General features: G+C 47.4%; 1 protein-coding gene across 4 annotated transcripts in view; it reads right to left on the reverse strand.

Annotated features, from left to right (window-relative positions):
* COL14A1 (collagen type XIV alpha 1 chain) overlaps positions 1-14,779 on the reverse strand; it is a 178,020-nt gene extending 163,241 nt beyond the window's left edge. For 2 of the 4 annotated variants that reach the window (XM_059671814.1, XM_059671812.1), the window contains exon 1: positions 13,164-13,352. The gene's annotated coding sequence lies outside the window, so the exon portion shown is untranslated. Of the gene's footprint in view, positions 1-13,163; positions 13,353-14,560 lie in introns of those variants that run through there. The other 2 variants (XM_059671813.1, XM_059671815.1) reach the window with 2 other exon arrangements.
* Between the last annotated feature and the right edge of the window lie 1,562 nt (positions 14,780-16,341).

Genomic DNA, 16,341 nt, shown 5'->3' on the forward strand with positions numbered 1-16,341 from the left:
AAATTGCACAGTGAATTTCCCAAATGGGTAAATGCCTAAGGTCTACCTGAAATAGACAATATAATCAGATAATCACAATTTCTTTGCCAGTAATTTTTTAAAATATATTTTATTTATTTTAGAGAGAGGAAGAGAGAGGGGGAGAGAGAAACATCAATGATGAAAGGAATCATGGATCAGCTGCATTCCGCACACCCCCTACTGGGGATCCAGCACACAACTCAGGCATGTGCCCTGACCAGAAATTGAACCGGGGACCTCTCAGTTCATGGGTCGACACTCAACCACTTAGCCACATGGGCCAGGCAATAGTTATTACAATATTATTGACTATATTCCCTATGCTATACTTCCCATCCCCCTATTTTATAATTACTAATTTGTACTGTTTAATTCCTTCACATTTTTCACCCAGTCTCCAACCACCCTCCTTTCAGGCACCCATCAGTCTGTTCCCTGGGTCTATAAATCTGTTCCAAATAAAAGAGGGTAAAGCGGCGGGGGGGGGGGGGGGGGTGAAAGTAGTGATGAAAGGAGACTAAACTGTGGGTGGGGAACACACAATGCAATATACAGATTATATGTTATAGAATTGTACTGGAAGCCTATATAATTAACCAATGTAACTCCAATAAATTCAATAAAATATATTTTTTAAGTGGTGGTACATACATATATACCATGGAATGTTACTTGGCCATTAAAAAAAATGGAAGAAATCTTACCATTTGCACAACGTGATGGACCTAGAGGGTATTATGTTAAGTGAAATAAGTCAGAGAAAGATAAATACCATATGATTTCACTTATATGTGGGATCTAAAGAACAAAATAAAAAACACTCCTTAACTTTTCCCTGAATATTTTTTTCATCCAGGAGTAGATGCTGAATCTTGCTTTTATAATTTTTCATTTACTGAGCTATTCATATTTTCTTCTTTACCTCTTAGTGGAATTATAATGACAATGCCTAATATGAATCTATCCTTGCAATCCTACCTGTTCATGGCAATTATTGTATTTTCTTAAACTTTAATGTAATTATAACAGTTTTAACTTTCAGCCAAGCCATTTTCAAATAGATGACAAAGTCACATTACTTCTTAAATGAAGATTCCAATAACTTAAACTTAATAATGACACCATATATGAGGTATTGGTTGTTTATATTCTTAAACAAGAAAGATAGCAACTTATATTTTTTTAAAATGACTATTATTTATTGTAGCTTATCTTTAAATTCTTCCCCTTCTTGATTGTTTATTTTACATTAGGATGAGTAATAACATATTGGGAGAAGTAGAATTTTAGTTTTCCCAAGGTTTTCTGCCAAGTCTCCAAATTTTTGGACAGTGAAACAGGGGCAAGAAAAATCCCAATTCCTATTAAAGTGCCATGACATAGTTTAACACTGACCGAAATGTCAAAGCCTAGTTTGTTGAAGCTGTCCAAAAGCCTGCACAAAACAAATAACTCTGCCTTTTTTTTTTTTTTTTTTTTTTTTAGTTTAAAACATTATGATAGAAATGGCTACTTAGTTCTGGGTTCAAAAGGTATAAACCAATTTGGGTAAAGTTGATAATATTTAGTATGAGTTTTGTCAAAATACTTGTCACCATTCTATAGTCAGTAATTTAAAACTATCCTCATTAGGGCGAATTTTCCCTTCCTCTACTTCCTCCCTTCCTCTATGTTTGTTTTATTTAATATCATTTGTACAGTTAAATTTAACAAGGAGCCCTGAATACAGCTCATTTTATCAAAATTCCTTAAAATATGTATTCTAAAGTTTCGTAAACCATTCCTACCTATGAGCACGTGTGCGCGCATACATAGGCTTACACACATATACACACCCAAGCCTTGGATAATGTTCTATTCAGTCAGTGCTGACTTACAAAAAAAAAAACCAACTATAAACTTAAACAAAATTGTAGCTAGCCATCTGGCATACCAGGTCCTGAGAGAGATTATTTATAGTATTACAATTTTCATTCCAACAGTCATTTATTGAGAGCCCTACTATGTAACCAAAGCTCTCTACTTGGTACTAAAGAAGACACAAAAGTTCATACTATATGATCCCTGCCCTCAGTCAGCTCACTTACAACTTTATTGAAAAGGAAGAATGAGAGCAAATATGTTGCAAAGCTAAATGAACTAAGTATAAAATAGAAAAAAAGAGCACAAAGCGATGATACATAAATAGAAACCTGAGAGTTAGGAAGACAGTAATAATTTGCTAGAGGTCCTTGACTAACTGGTTTAAACATTCTATGACTTGATTTCTTATTCAATAAAATGTGCAAATTAACATGTACCTTATGGAATGATTGTGATCGTGTTAATAATGTACGCAGAACATAGGTAGCTCTCAAAATGTTCTAACTAGTTGCATGTTAGCAATGACTTAAAAGAATGCAAAGGAAAAGGGAATCCTATCTAATAAAAGACAAAAAGGGTAATTAACTGTACCTCCGCTATGCTTCCCATTGGCTAATCAGTGCAATATGCAAATTAGCCACCATCCAAGATGGCGGCTAATTTGCATACTGCAGGCAGGGCGGGACAGCGTGAGCCGCCATTGCCAGCCGCCATCCAGGCCCCCAGGTGGCAGCCCCAGAAGCCGCCTGCCCGCAGCCCGTGACCCTATCGGGTCCAGGGCCGCAGGCCGGCACCCGTGTGCAGACCCGGAAGTCGCCTGCCCGTGCCCATGTACAGCCAAAGAAGCCGCCTGCCCACTCCCATGTACAGCCAAAGAAGCCGCCTGCCCACTCCCATGTACAGCCAAAGAAGCCACCTACCCGCCGCCCTGGACTGGATCGGGTCCAGGCTGCAGGCTGGCGCCCGTGTGCAGCCGCAGAAGCCGCCTGCCCACGCCCATGTACAGCCAAAGAAGCCGCCTACCCGCCGCCCGTGATCCCAATCCGGTCCAGGGCCGCAGGCCGGTGACCGTGTGCAGCCGCAGAAGCCACCTGCCCACAGCCAAGTGCAGCCTCAGAAACCTTGGGCCGGCGCCCGTGTGCAGCCTCAGAAACCTCGGGCTGGCGCCCGTGTGCAGCTGCAGAAGCCGCCTGCCTGCAGCCGTGTGCAGCAGCAGAAACCTCAGGCCGGCGCCCGTGTGCAGCCGCCCATGACCCGATCCAGTCCAGGGCCGCAGGCCGGCGCCCGTGTGCAGCCACAGAAGCCGCCTGCCCGCGCCCGTGTGCACCCGCAGAAGCCGCCTGCCCGCGCCCATGTGCACCCGCAGAAGCCGCCTGCCCGCGCCCGTGTGCACCCGCAGAAGCCGCCTGCCCGCGCCCGTGTGCACCCGCAGAAGCCGCCTGCCTGCAGCCGTGTGCAGCCGCAGAAGCCGCCTGCCCGCAGCCTCAGAAGCCGCCTGCCTGCCACATCCCACTATGATCAACTGAGTTATGAGGCCAGAGAGCAAGGAGAACTTCTGCCCCTGAGTCAAAGTGGGGAGCGGAGGACATGGCCTCCCCTCCTAAAGTCGCCAAAGGACAGGACCTAACCTAAGCCACATCCTCTGAGACAGCCGGGCAGGCACCACTGACCCTCTCTGCAGGCGGGGCCCCACTCCCCCTTCCCCTGTCCCTGCACAGCTCCCATAGCTCCCCACTGGCTGAGTCAGGCACAACAGGTTTGCAGCCACAGGGGCGATTTAGCAGCTAATGAAAAATGCGAGAACGAACAAATGAAGCAGCTACTGCAGTGGGGAAAAGACGTTCATCAAATTCTTTGTCTCTGAGAAACTGAGGCAGCCAGCACCGGCCCCTGCACAGGATGAGGCTTCTGCTTCTAAAGAAACGTCCTGGGGTTAGAGGTGAGGGGGTGCTGCCTTTCCCCTCTCGGAGCTCTAGGAGGGGTCTGTGCTCCCCCTCCTGGTATTTTTAACACCCAGAGACCCCTCCCCAATCCAGGCAGGAATGTTCCACGCGGACCGCCTCCAGGAACCAGAGAACAAAGAGGCACTTCTTGACTTCAAGCCTCTAAATCAGTGGTTCTCAACCTTGGCTGCACATTAGAATCACCTGGAAATCTTTTTAAAATCCTGATTTCTGGGCCTCATCCTCCGGAAATTCTGTTTCTTTGTTATGGGGTGGGGGCCACAACATTAGTAACAAAGAAACAGAATTTCTGGAGGATGAGGCCCAGAAATCAGGATTTTAAAAAGATTCCCAGGTAATTCTAATGTGCAGCCAAGGTTGAGAACCACTGCTCTAAACAGACTTGACCACTGCGGGCAAAGACCTGCAGCTGAGAGGGGACAGGTTCATGGGTGTCGAGGTCCAGAGCGTGGAAGACCTCCTGGGGGAGCAGTGGATCTAGAAGCCTGTGTGCTGGGTCAGAGACACGCCTGCCTCCCACCCTCCCCTGCCCTGCCCATAGACGTGCCTGGACTGGGGTGAGGAGGAGAAGGAGAACTGGAGGGAAGGAACACTGAGTGTTGTTTGGCGGCCATGTAAAAAGGACTGTGACCCTCCCCTCCCGCTGAGCCACTCCCTAAGGCAGCAGGAGACGAGGGTCTGAGAGCAGCCACACAGCTTTGTGGCTGTGACCAAGGCACCAAGATGGTGTCCGTGCAACGGGGCTGAGGAGGTGTCAGAGGACCTCACCCCAGAAAGCCCAATACCTCTTTGTGTGAGAGAGAGAAGGTGGCAGGGAGGGAGGGAGAGAGCAAATTGGACTCAAAAGGCCTCAAGGCCCAGATGAGGAGAATATACCAGGGATCAGCATGGACTTGAGCTCTGAGGTGAGGGTCAAGGGCAGCTGGGTGGGGGCCAGCCCAGACAGAAGACTGAGGTCCAGGTGTTCTTGACCCTGCTCGGTTCTTTGGCACCTCTGCCTGAGATATAAACTGTCTGACATGGAAGTACAACTCCAGAGAAGGGGGTGGGGAACCTAAGTTAAATAATATTTTTGTTTTTTCACTTGGCAGAATGGGGGCTGAAGTTGAAGTTAGGTTTGGTTACTAAACAATAAAGAAAGCAACATTTCTCGCACACCCAACTGTGTGGTCTGAGTTTGCTGCTGCCTATAAACCGAGAAGAAGTTGTAAAATGAAGTACTAATCTCTAGGGTTTAAGTCAGACCGAGGAGCAGTGCCACTCAGCCAGAAGCTGGCTCATGGCTGGCCAGTGCAGAGGTGGTGGCAGGAGCCTCTCCCACCTCCGTGGCAGCACTAAGAATGTCCAACTAACAGTTTAGGCCCGATCCCTTGGGGGCCTAAGCCTTTAGTCGGACATCCCGTGAGGGCTCCCTGGCTGCCAGAAGGATGTCTGACTGCAAGCTTAAGCCTGATCCCGCGGGGAGTGGGCCTAAGTCAACAGGTGGACATCCCCCAAGGGGTCCTGGACTGCAAATGGGCGCAGGCCAGGCTGAGGGACGCACCCTCTCCCCCCAACCCCCAGTGCACAAATTTTTGTGCACCGGGCCTCTAGTCTATATATATAAAAGCCTAAGTGACCACCCCAAAGACCAGAAAAAACAGAACTGGTCGACCAGTCGCTATGATGGGCACTGACCACCACGGGGCAGAAGCTCAACACAGGAGCTGCCCCCTGGTGGTCAGTGTGCTCCCACAGGCAACCTCCCACAGTCAGCCAACCTCCCCGATCCCTTCCCCTGGCCGCCAAACCTCCCGCAGTCCCTCCCCAAGTACAGAAGTCCCTGTCTGGCAGCCTGCAGGCCCCGTCCGGCAGCCAGCAGGCCCCCAGGCCCTGATTAGGACTGGGCGAGATGGCCCCGATAGGCCCTGATTGCTGGCCAGGCCTAAGAACCCCATCTGTGCATGAATTTCGTGCACCTAGTGACAATAAATAATTTGCTACTTGAATGGCTACTAAAGGAGGAAGGAGTCAAGAAGTCCTTATCTCTACCATCATATTAGGGTTTCAGGACTAACTTGGCATAAAGGTTTAGGCAAAAACTGAAGACCCAGATAATGACAGAGGCACAGTATTTGCATGGGTGAATGACTTAACTTTTCTAAGTACATTCTGTTCCATTTTTATCACTTTCCAGATGACAGTTCTGTATCGGTTCAAACTAATCAACCATAGGAAAATGTGGAAGATTTGACTTAAGAGCAATTCATAGGTTAGGAAAAGACTTTACAGTTCTAGCTAACAAGTTCATGCAAAGATCTGAAAAAAAAAAAAAAAATGAGACTATTTTAAGCACGTTTTAAATTAAGCCCAGGAAAAATAAGAATCAGAGGCATGTAATGGATGTCTTCAAGTATTTGAAGAACTTTCATGTGGAAAATAACGTGAAATACAAGAGCTATAGACTAATGTTACGTATTTATATCAATGTAAAAATTATTTTGTCCAGCTGCTGCAAATACAACTTTTGGATCAATGGACTAATCCACAGAAATGTGGGTTTGAATATAAAAATTCTCGAACACTTAGAATAGGTTCCTCTCTTTTAGTAAAAGTTCTGAGGCAGGATGCTTCTCTTCTAAGATCAACAATAGGACAAGACTGTCAACATTGTAACATCTTACCATTTCATTCAACATTGCACCAGAAGTCCTAGTGAGTGCAATAATGTAAGAAAAACAAATAAAAGGCAGAAAGAGTGGGAAGGAAGAAGTAAAACTATCTTTATTTCTAATCAATGTGATTTTTTAATACAAAAATTCCTAAAGAACCTACCAAAGAAACAAAACCTACTTGAATGGATAAGTAAATTTAGGAAGGCTGCAGGACTTAAATCATATTATTATAGCAGCAAACAAATAAAAGTATTTTTAAATTCCATTTACAGTAACAACACAAAATTCTTAGAATCAAGTACTCTGCACTCTTCAATGACATACTTAAAAATTAGTGAGATATGTACGTCTTCTATACTCTCTGCTGTAAAAATTACAAAAATATACAACTACATTCCTGAGAGAAATTAAAGAAAGCCTAAATAAACAGACCAGTGTACCATGTTCATGGATTGAAAAACTCAACATTGTTAGGATGTCCTCAAATCAATGTATAGACTCAAAGCAATCTTAGTCAAAATCTCAACAAGTAATTTTTTGGTAGGAATTTTAAAAATTGATTCTAAATATTGCATAAAAATGCAAAGAAATTAGAACAGCAAGAGCAATCTTCAGAAAGAAGAACAAGGTCAGATGGCTGACAATTCCTGATAGCAAACCTTACTATAAATCAACTATAATGACAACAGAAAGGCATGTTATTCTTTTGATGTGTTACTGGGCTTTATTTGCTGATATGTCATCTATAATAATAAAAACGTAATATGCTAATTAGAACGGACAACCGAACGACCTTCCAGACATCATTCAGGACGTTCTTCCAGATGAATTCACCATGGTGGGGGCCAAGGCAGAGGTGGTTAGGGGCAATCAGGCAGGCAGGTGAGCAGTTAAGGGTGATCAGACAGGCAGGCAGAGTGGTTAGGGGCAATCAGGCAGGCAGGCAGGCATACTGGTTAGGGGCGATAAGGCAGGCAGGCAGGCAGGTGAGCGGTGAGGAGCCAGCGGTCCCAGATTGTGAGAGGGATGTCCACCAAGGGGTCCTGGATAGCGAGAGGGTGCAGGCCGGGCTGAGGGACCCCACCCCCCACCCTGTGCCTTGGCCCCCACCACCTCCGTTTCATCTGGAATGACGTCCGGAAGGTGGTTCAGCTATCCGGTCTAATTAGCATATTATGCTTTTATTATTATAGAAGATGTTAATTAGTACATTGTCTTGCTTCCTTCATCAAAAGAGTTTTGCCATGAAAAAATATCTCAGCTGAACTAACAGTGTGCTTAGTAACATATTTGATTTACATCCTGGAGCAATTTTATCTCATGAGGGGGAAGTAACAGTTTGTGAATGGGCACAAAATTCAGCAGATGACAATCTGAATAGCCCTGGCTGAGATTCCCCCACCAACTAGACCTCCAATGGATTGGATTGCATGTGCCCCTTATCCCACTATAATTCTTCAGTTAATTTTATGGCCTCAGTGACTATTTTTATCTTTAGGGTCTTGGGTACTATAAGACATCTAAAGGGACAGTTTAACCCACAATTAATGGCTGGTGTTTCTAAATGGTTAGACTTTTAACCCGTGCACCGAAGGGTCATGGGTTCAATTCCTGGTCAAAGGCACATACCTGGGTTGCAGATTCAATCCCTGGCCCCAGTCAGGGTATGTGTAGGAGGCAACCTATTGATGTGTGTCTCTCACATGGATGTTTCTCTTCTCTCTCTCTCTCTCTCTCTCTCTCTCTCTCTCTCTCTCTCTTCCTCTCTCCCTTCCACTCTCTCTAAAAATCAATGGAAAAAAATATCCTTTGGGCGAGGATAAACAAAATAAATAAATAAAGGTTCAAAGAACATAATGGGCAAACAATAAATATTGATGGATTTAATGAAAAGTAAATTGAATGATCAGGGGTGATGTGTACAGTTCACAGTGGACGCACTGCACAAGTTGCACTTGGCCTAGGGTGAGTGATGCTTGAAACTGGCGGACATTATGCTCTCAAACTTGTATGCAAAGCTGTGTTACCCAGAGGAAGGGGTGCTGTTTTCTTCTCCGAAAGGCACAGGCCTGCCCAGAGGAACCACCTTTCCCACATTCACAGGAAGACCTATGGACTATTCAGATGCAAGAGATTTGACTGGAAACCAGCAGAAATACTGCTCAGTCTTAAACTGGGTGCTCTACATTCTGCACCATAAAAGGCTAAAACATCACAAAAGTATGGCAAATTAGAGTGACAGCTCCCTGACTCAGGAATGTTCTACCACCTATACCCGTGGTCGGCAAACTGTGGGTCGTGAGGCACATGCGGCTCTTTGGCCCCTTGAGTGTGGCTCTTCCTAAGCCTTAGGAGTACCCTAATTAAGTTAATAACAATGTACCTACCTATATAGTTTAAGTTTAAAAAATTTGGCTCTCAAAAGAAATTTCAATTGTTGTACTGTTGATATTTGGCTCTGTTGACTAAGGAGTTTGCCGACCACTGACCTATACCTATAAGTAATACAAAGGGTGGCCCCACTTCTCAGCACAGACACCCCATCCTTCGCACAGCCTTCCTTGATCTTCCAAGTCGGGGCCAGATGCTCGTCCTGTGTTTCCGTCAATAGTAACCTTTCTATTCCATCCTGGAGCACTTAAGACTGCATTGTAATTGTCCATTTGCATTTCTATCTACCACAGTGGTTTATTCTCCACTGCATTTTGAGTGCTTAGCAAAGTTTCAGTACATGGCAGGAGGTAGGACTTGGAAGTAGAGGAAGAATGGAATGAAAAACAGACCTGCAGTAAAATGTCATTTTTATATATCAATTCGGTGAGCTCCTCTCTATAAAATCAGACAGAAAACCACTCAGGAGCAGATATTTATTCAATACAGAGTCCCCTGAGTATCCCCTAGTTATAGCACATCCTATAGCTAGAGACACTCAAAACAACTCAGCAAAGCCCAGCCTCCTGGATCAGTTTTCATAAACATCTCTGATAATTTCTTGTAGAAAAGAGGCCAAGCACTGGTCCCTAACATTCAGAGTCAGGGACACCTGCCAGGCTAGCTCCACCAACAAACGCCCAATTGGCAGAAAAGAGTGTCAAGAACATTCATAAGGAATTGCCTTGAAGAAATGGGGAGTCTATATTCTGGGGCCTGACTTAAATAGACACTCAGATCTCAGAACTTCCCATTGCCTTTCTTGTCACAATCCCTGCAATCAATCAATCAGTAAGCAAATAGAGAAAGAGAGATGGGGAAAGTGGTAAAAAGGGAAAAAGAATGGAAAGAAGAAAAGAAGCAGGAGACAAGAGTAAGCATTTTTGTCTTCCAGGCTCTGTACTAGATGATCTCAGATTTTACAACCCTATAACATGACTGCTATTCTACCATTTTCTGGATGAGAAGCTCAGAAATATTAAGGAACGTGGATGAGACACAGATGAGCTGGTTTAGATTTCACCCATATCTGTCTGCCTTTCATCCCCTGTTTCAAATATAGATTATATGGCCTCCGTGGACATCATCCATTTCCAGTCACATATCCTTCCCCAACCATCCTCCAAGAAGCTGATGGAGACCAAATCCAACAAGACCCGAGTTCAAACCTCATATAGACTTTTCTTAATCAGATAGCTGTCCCTGGCTGGTGTTGTGACCCCAGGCAAGGTAGTTTATATCCCTGAAGCTCAGTGATCTCTTAATTGGGAAACAAGTGTGTTTCTGAATAGGAAAGGGCAGATAACTCAATAGGTTCTCAAAAACTAAATACATAAAAAGCCAGCAATTCCACCACACACACACACACACACACACACACACACACACACACACACACCACCCCACTGGAACAGGATGAGGTTTGGTATTCATTTAAGGCTTATTTTACATAGAAGAGTAACTGGAACCCTGCCGCATTTTATTTAGTTACAGAAGGAGCAAGAAGAGAGTGTTTTCCTGACATCCAGCACTAAGGAGGAAGTTGGCTTTTGTCACTTTCCTCTTCCCTACCCCCTCCTCCCACTGGCTGGCCTCTCTGTTCCCCCCAGGAACGATCCAGTGCATTTACCAACGACCTTGTTCTCTACAAACTCATAATCCCAGATATTTTGTTAGCTCAGTGGTGCTCAAACATCACCACCTCAGCCTGCAGCAATTCAGGCAGGACCTTGTCCTTGAAAGGAATCTTAGGTTACACTCGAAGGGCCAGGAAACAGCAGTCATCTGGCTGCGTTTGGATTAACTGACAGCAAATGTGCCTCCAGAGCCATGTAACTGCAGAGACTGTCAGCTGAAATAGGCTTTACATTTCACTCTGTGTGAGCCTGTGTGTGTTTTACTAAGGGACACGAGGAAGTATTTAAAAGCCAAAGAGAGCACACTTCCAAAGGGCCTGTCTGGTGGACTGGGGCTGCCCCAGTTCCCCTCAAACAATACCAGTTCGCTCAGCCCATTCTTAAGGCCACCCTGGCTGGTTCTAAAGACCAAGTCATGCACAGAAGGCCCCCAAAGTTCTTTGAAGTCCTTGGCTGGACCGTTAGCAGCAGGATAAGGGCCAAAGGGCTCCTCCCATCAACCCTGAAGCTTGGGACCCACCCAAAACTGCTCCAGGAATTCTAATGGCTCCAACTAATCCTATCCAGGGAATTACTAGGAAGCCTCACCAGTGTGACTCCTATCCTATCAGAGGGACCCCCAGGAGGTCAGGGCTGCAGTGGAGGTTCAGGTCCTGGATCAGGGCTCCCCAGGCAGGAGGAGATGCCTGCCCAGTATTTGCAGAGAGAGAATCCTGAACATCATGGATAAACCCTGGAAACAGTTTGCTAGGTGAAAGAAGCCAGTCACGAAGGACCACACACATATTGCATGCTTCCATTTACATGAAATGTCAACAGAAAGTAGATTAGTGGTTGCCAGGGGCTGGCTGGGTGGGGGAGAGCAGGTTGAGAAGAAATGGGGAGTTACTGCTAACAGGTATGGGGTTTCCTTTTGGAGTGATAAAAGTGCTCTAAAACGGATTGTGGTGATGGTTGCACAACACTGTGAATACACTAAAAAACCTCAGAATGGTACACCTATATGGTATACGAAGCATATCTCAATAAAGCTATTAAAAAAAAACTACCCTAAAGCTTGTCTTACAGTAAGCACACATTGGGGACATGCACGAGGAAATCCGTCCCCATTGCTCTTTTGGAACAACCGAAAATCCAAGTGCTATTCATTCATTCATCTACATTTACCAGTGAGTTCTCTGGGTGGAAGAGGACCACCGCGTGAGAAAAGCACGCCGGTTCTCCTCATTGCCCCCAGCTTAAGCCTGTTTGCTGGATTTGCCTAGGGCCTCTTTATCACCTGCTGCAACTGGGAAGTGCCCCCGTCTGCCCTCCGGAGGTGAGGAGCCCCAGAGCCTTTAACAGGGAAACTGCTTTCCATTTCTACTCCCTACAGAACCACCAAAGTCTTATCCCCACATTTCTTTGTTCCCGTTCCCTCCCATCTCCTTCAGCTGCTGCCAGCAGCGGACTCTCAGAAACTTCCAGAAGGGAGTCCGAAACTTCCAAAGGGAATGGGGCTCTCGGTAGGGTTCATTCTCAGGGGGAAATCCGGGCCTCTGTGAGAGCTGCCCACAAGCCCCATTTGGACACTTTCCTTAAGCAGAAGTCTAAGCAGAAGGGGCGACCCCAGGTCAACGCTGAGCTAGCTCCCGCCCCAGAGGGCCCAAGAGCCCAGCTCCTAAGGCTGAGTGCCTGTGATCTGGACGTGCAGGCGGTGTCCAGCCTTACCTAGCGGCCCCGCGCGGGCTCCTCTGGGCACGGCCCTAACCTGTCTTGCCTGTGCGCACTGCACGCCAAAGCTCGGCTCACGCACGCACGGGGTGCATCTTGGCCCAGAGGCCGCGTACTGGGAGGCTGGAGGCAGGCGTCCAGAGGGATAAAGTGGGGGGAGGGGTGGAAAAGCCGGGCAGAGAGGACCTTCCAACAACACAGCCTGGGGGTGCATCTCAAAGCTGCAGCCGAAGCAAAAAGCGCAAAGCATCTGGAAGGCAGAGACGTGGACGCGCGGCTCCCACCAGCATCCTGCATCCATGCGCTCCACCTGGAGGTCCTCTTGGCCTCCAGCGATAACCAGTGGTGGAACCAAGCAGTGCCTGAGTTGTCCCCCATGATCTCCATCGACTGCTCTCTCAAGTGATCCCCAATACAGTCTAAATAAAAACAGCATGCTTTCTATGTATATACAGCTCTCCAAGACAAGTCCCTATCCCCCCGCCCCCTTTTCACCAGACTGCCGCCTTAACTCAGCCGGTTCTACTGGGAAATTCTGGCTTCGCCACCGTCTCGAAGCCAGACCCGACCCTCTTCTTCCCGCCACACGCTCGCAGCACCCCAGTGCAGAGAAAAACTCCTGGAGCAAAACAGGGCACCGTCACTGCCCTTGCGGCCACGTCAATCGGCGCGTCCAAGCTCCCTGCGCAGTGACCCCCGCGAGGAGGCTTCAGGGTGCACGGCCTCATCCCACCCAAGGTCCCCGGGCCATCCAGGGCGCGCGCCAAAGTCCAAGAAATTGCATTGCATCTGCAGGTGGCTCGCCCTCTCCACTTTTCCTTCCGCACGAATAGACTTTGCAAAGCCAGCCGGAGGGAAGGCAGAGAAAGATGGGAACTGACCTGTGCAGGGCGAGGTTCCAGCCCAGGTTGGAGACCTCCTGGCGCGCAGGGAAGATCCAAGTTCCGCCGCGAGTTCGTTCTTGGCAGCGCACGACTCTCACTCGCTTCCCGCCTAGGGCCCCTTTTAATTAGCCTATCTCCTCTCTTCCTCCCTCCCTCCCTCACCCTCTCCCGCTCCTACTCCGTCTGCCCCGAGCTGCCGCCTCCTCTCCACCCCTCAACCTCCCGCTGGGCGCCCTGGATCAGATAAGAGGAAAGGACAGGCAGCGGGCGGCCAATTATAAAGTGGAAGGTGGCCGCGGGGGCGGAGGTTGGGGTGGTGGGAGGCAGGCCTAAGTTGCAGACACCCCCCACTTTATTTCCCCCTCCTCTCCCTCCTCCCCCGCCCCCAAAAGATGCCCTGAGCAGTCCGCCCCGCCCCGCCCCGCGCACGCGCTCGCGCAGACCCGGGGGCCCCAGGTGCGCAGCGGAGCGCCCTGCGCCCGGGAAGAGTCGCGTTTGCTCCTCCCCTCCGCCCTGGGCTGGTGTGGGGCTGCCCAGCCCGGCCCTGTGGCAGCTCGGGAAGGTCAGGAGCCCTCCGGCCCTCGGGTGCTGTGTGCCCACTTTCCCATTCCCAAAGGCCAGCCGTGCCCTCCCGCGTCAGGGGCCCTGCGCTCGGGGACGCACCACTTACTGGAAAGGAGTACCCTGCCTCCTCTCCTCGCTCTTCCCTTTCCCTACTTCTAACAAGAGCTGTGAAATGCCAAGGCAGCGAGGTCCAAACTGTAATGTGCTGGAGAATGGCCCGGGGTGTCGAAATGGATATTTCTGTAGGTTTAAAGGGAAAAATGTCGACAGTTTCCCGTGGCTGGACCCAACCTGCAGATCCCCACTCACAGAGATCCTCCTTCAACACGTGGGCTGAGGCCCGGGACGCTGCATTAATCAAACACCCTGGTGGTTCTGATCCGTGCAGGTCATCCTCCGAGATCTGAAGCACATCTGCCCCTGAGATGAGAAACGCAGGAGGCGCGCCAAAGCCCTGCACTATCACCCCTGGGCCCCTTAGAAAGCCATCGTCGTTGCCCATTTTTGAGCCTTGCAAACAATCCCTCCCGCGGCGTTATTTACAGTCGAGCTTGTTATGTGCGCACAAATGTTGGAGGGGGAGGTATAGAAACTGAGAATTTCGCAAGAACCCATTTTTGTAGACAACACTTTCTCGCCTTGGAAAACTGAAAAGAGGGTATTTCACCACCGCTCCAGGGTGGTGATGGAGAGAGAAAGGGCAAGTGGTCCTCTTAAAAGGAACCTGTTTCCATCACGCCCAGCTGAGAATCAGAAAGAGCGGCTGTGGAGTTGGAAGCCTTTCAAGGGGTCCTTCCGACTTTCGAACCCTCCCAACCGCCGTTAGCCACCTCTTCTGCTTTCCCAGAATTTGCGTGGTGTTTGCATCCCCTTGCCCATGCTCTGAACTTCCCCGCCGGTCCTGCGGCGAGAGTGGGAAGGATCCACTCCAGCCCCGCCGTCGCCCTGCGTCCACGGGTCCCTTTCCAAGTTGGCCTCGGCTCAGCCCCAGGGCGGGGTGCAAGCGAGGCGCCGCTTTGCTTCTGCGCTTCACTGAACGCAATTCTCTGAGGCCAGGCAGGCAGCGCAGCTTTTCAGGGGATGCGGGAAGTCCCAGGGCTCCAGCGGCGTTGCTGCAAGGGTGTGAGCGCCGCCTGGTGTCTGCGTTGGGAGTTGGGGATAGGGCGGGAACTGGAAAGATCCCCATCCACCCTAGATTGACAAGCAGGGACCAGAATTCCTGAAGTTTAGTATTTACTCCTGGAGACAACTACCAGAACGCAAATGTCTTAACTCCCCAGCCAGAATTTTCCCCACGAGTGTGCACTGACCCCTTCCCAAACAATACTATCGGTCCCTCCTAGGCTTGTATAGGGTTTTCAGGTTACAAAGGGCATTCAAGTACATCATCCGATTATCACGTATCAGCTCTGCAAGGTAAGACTCACTCCAGAGGTTAGCATCCTATTGTCTGAGTCTGTCTTTTGTGCTGCTGGATACCCCCTCTCACGATCACCTTTCATGTTCTGGGACCGATGATTAAGACATTCCTCATCTTCCAGGCTCCATAGCCCAGATCAAAGTCGGGACGTTAAAAGCAGCCAAGTTTTCCATGTGTGACAGCACCCTGTCAGTGTCTATGTGTTGCATGAAAGCTTCTATTCATAGCATAATAGGTCTGGACCAGGCCTAAGAGATTATACACATGTGCTTTATAAATGAAGAAACTGAGGTCCAGTGAATTAAATCCCCTGTTCAGATCCCCAGAAAGAGTCAGCAGCTGATATCATTAGTTTAGTTTCAATATCATCTGACAACAAACCAAGACTCTTTCAATAATAATAATAATAATAATAATAATAATAATAATAATAATACCACCATGAGAAGAAGAACTCTTATTGAAAGTCTTTTGGATACCCAACATTTTGGGAAAATTCACAAGGGCAACTTTACCATTTTAAATTATTATTTTTTTAAAGTCATTCATACATGTCATTTTAAAAGTCAAATAATACTAAAAGCTTGTTTAAAAAATTGTCTTGTCAGAAGTAACCACTTTTGACTCCATTAGCAGTTTTCTTCTGACATTTTCAAATCTCCATATTTCTAAATAAATTCATATGTTTATGAATTAATATTAAACGTTGTATCTTTTCTGTTATGGTAAAAAGGATGTAGCTTTTTTAGGCTGCCATCTCTTCTGCTATCGTCCCAACATGATCAGATTAAGTCCATATATAGTATTTCCATTCATATGTCATACAAATATTATTCATATAAAAAGCATCATAGTCATTATGATTATTTTCCCTTTCTACTTCTGGTTTTTCCTAAAATTATGAATTACCTTGCTTTTTCATTTGCTTCTTCTTTTTCTTTTTGTTAAACTTTCCAACTACTACTTCCAATAACATCTCAGTACAATGTTTCTTAAGGTCACTTATATCAGGTAACAACACTGTAAGCATCCCTCCTTCTCCTGACAGGTTTCCTGTTAGGCCCACTGCTCAGTTGTCCTCCTGGCCTTTGCTCTTGTACCATAGTTGGAAATCCCTGCTGCCTTTCTCCAAGATTGGCTTCCCTATTTCCTGGAGGTCATCTCTTCCTCTTTCTTAGTACATACCCTTGT

The sequence above is a fragment of the Myotis daubentonii genome, chromosome 17, assembly GCF_963259705.1.
Source record: "Myotis daubentonii chromosome 17, mMyoDau2.1, whole genome shotgun sequence".
Lineage (NCBI taxonomy): Eukaryota > Metazoa > Chordata > Mammalia > Chiroptera > Vespertilionidae > Myotis > Myotis daubentonii.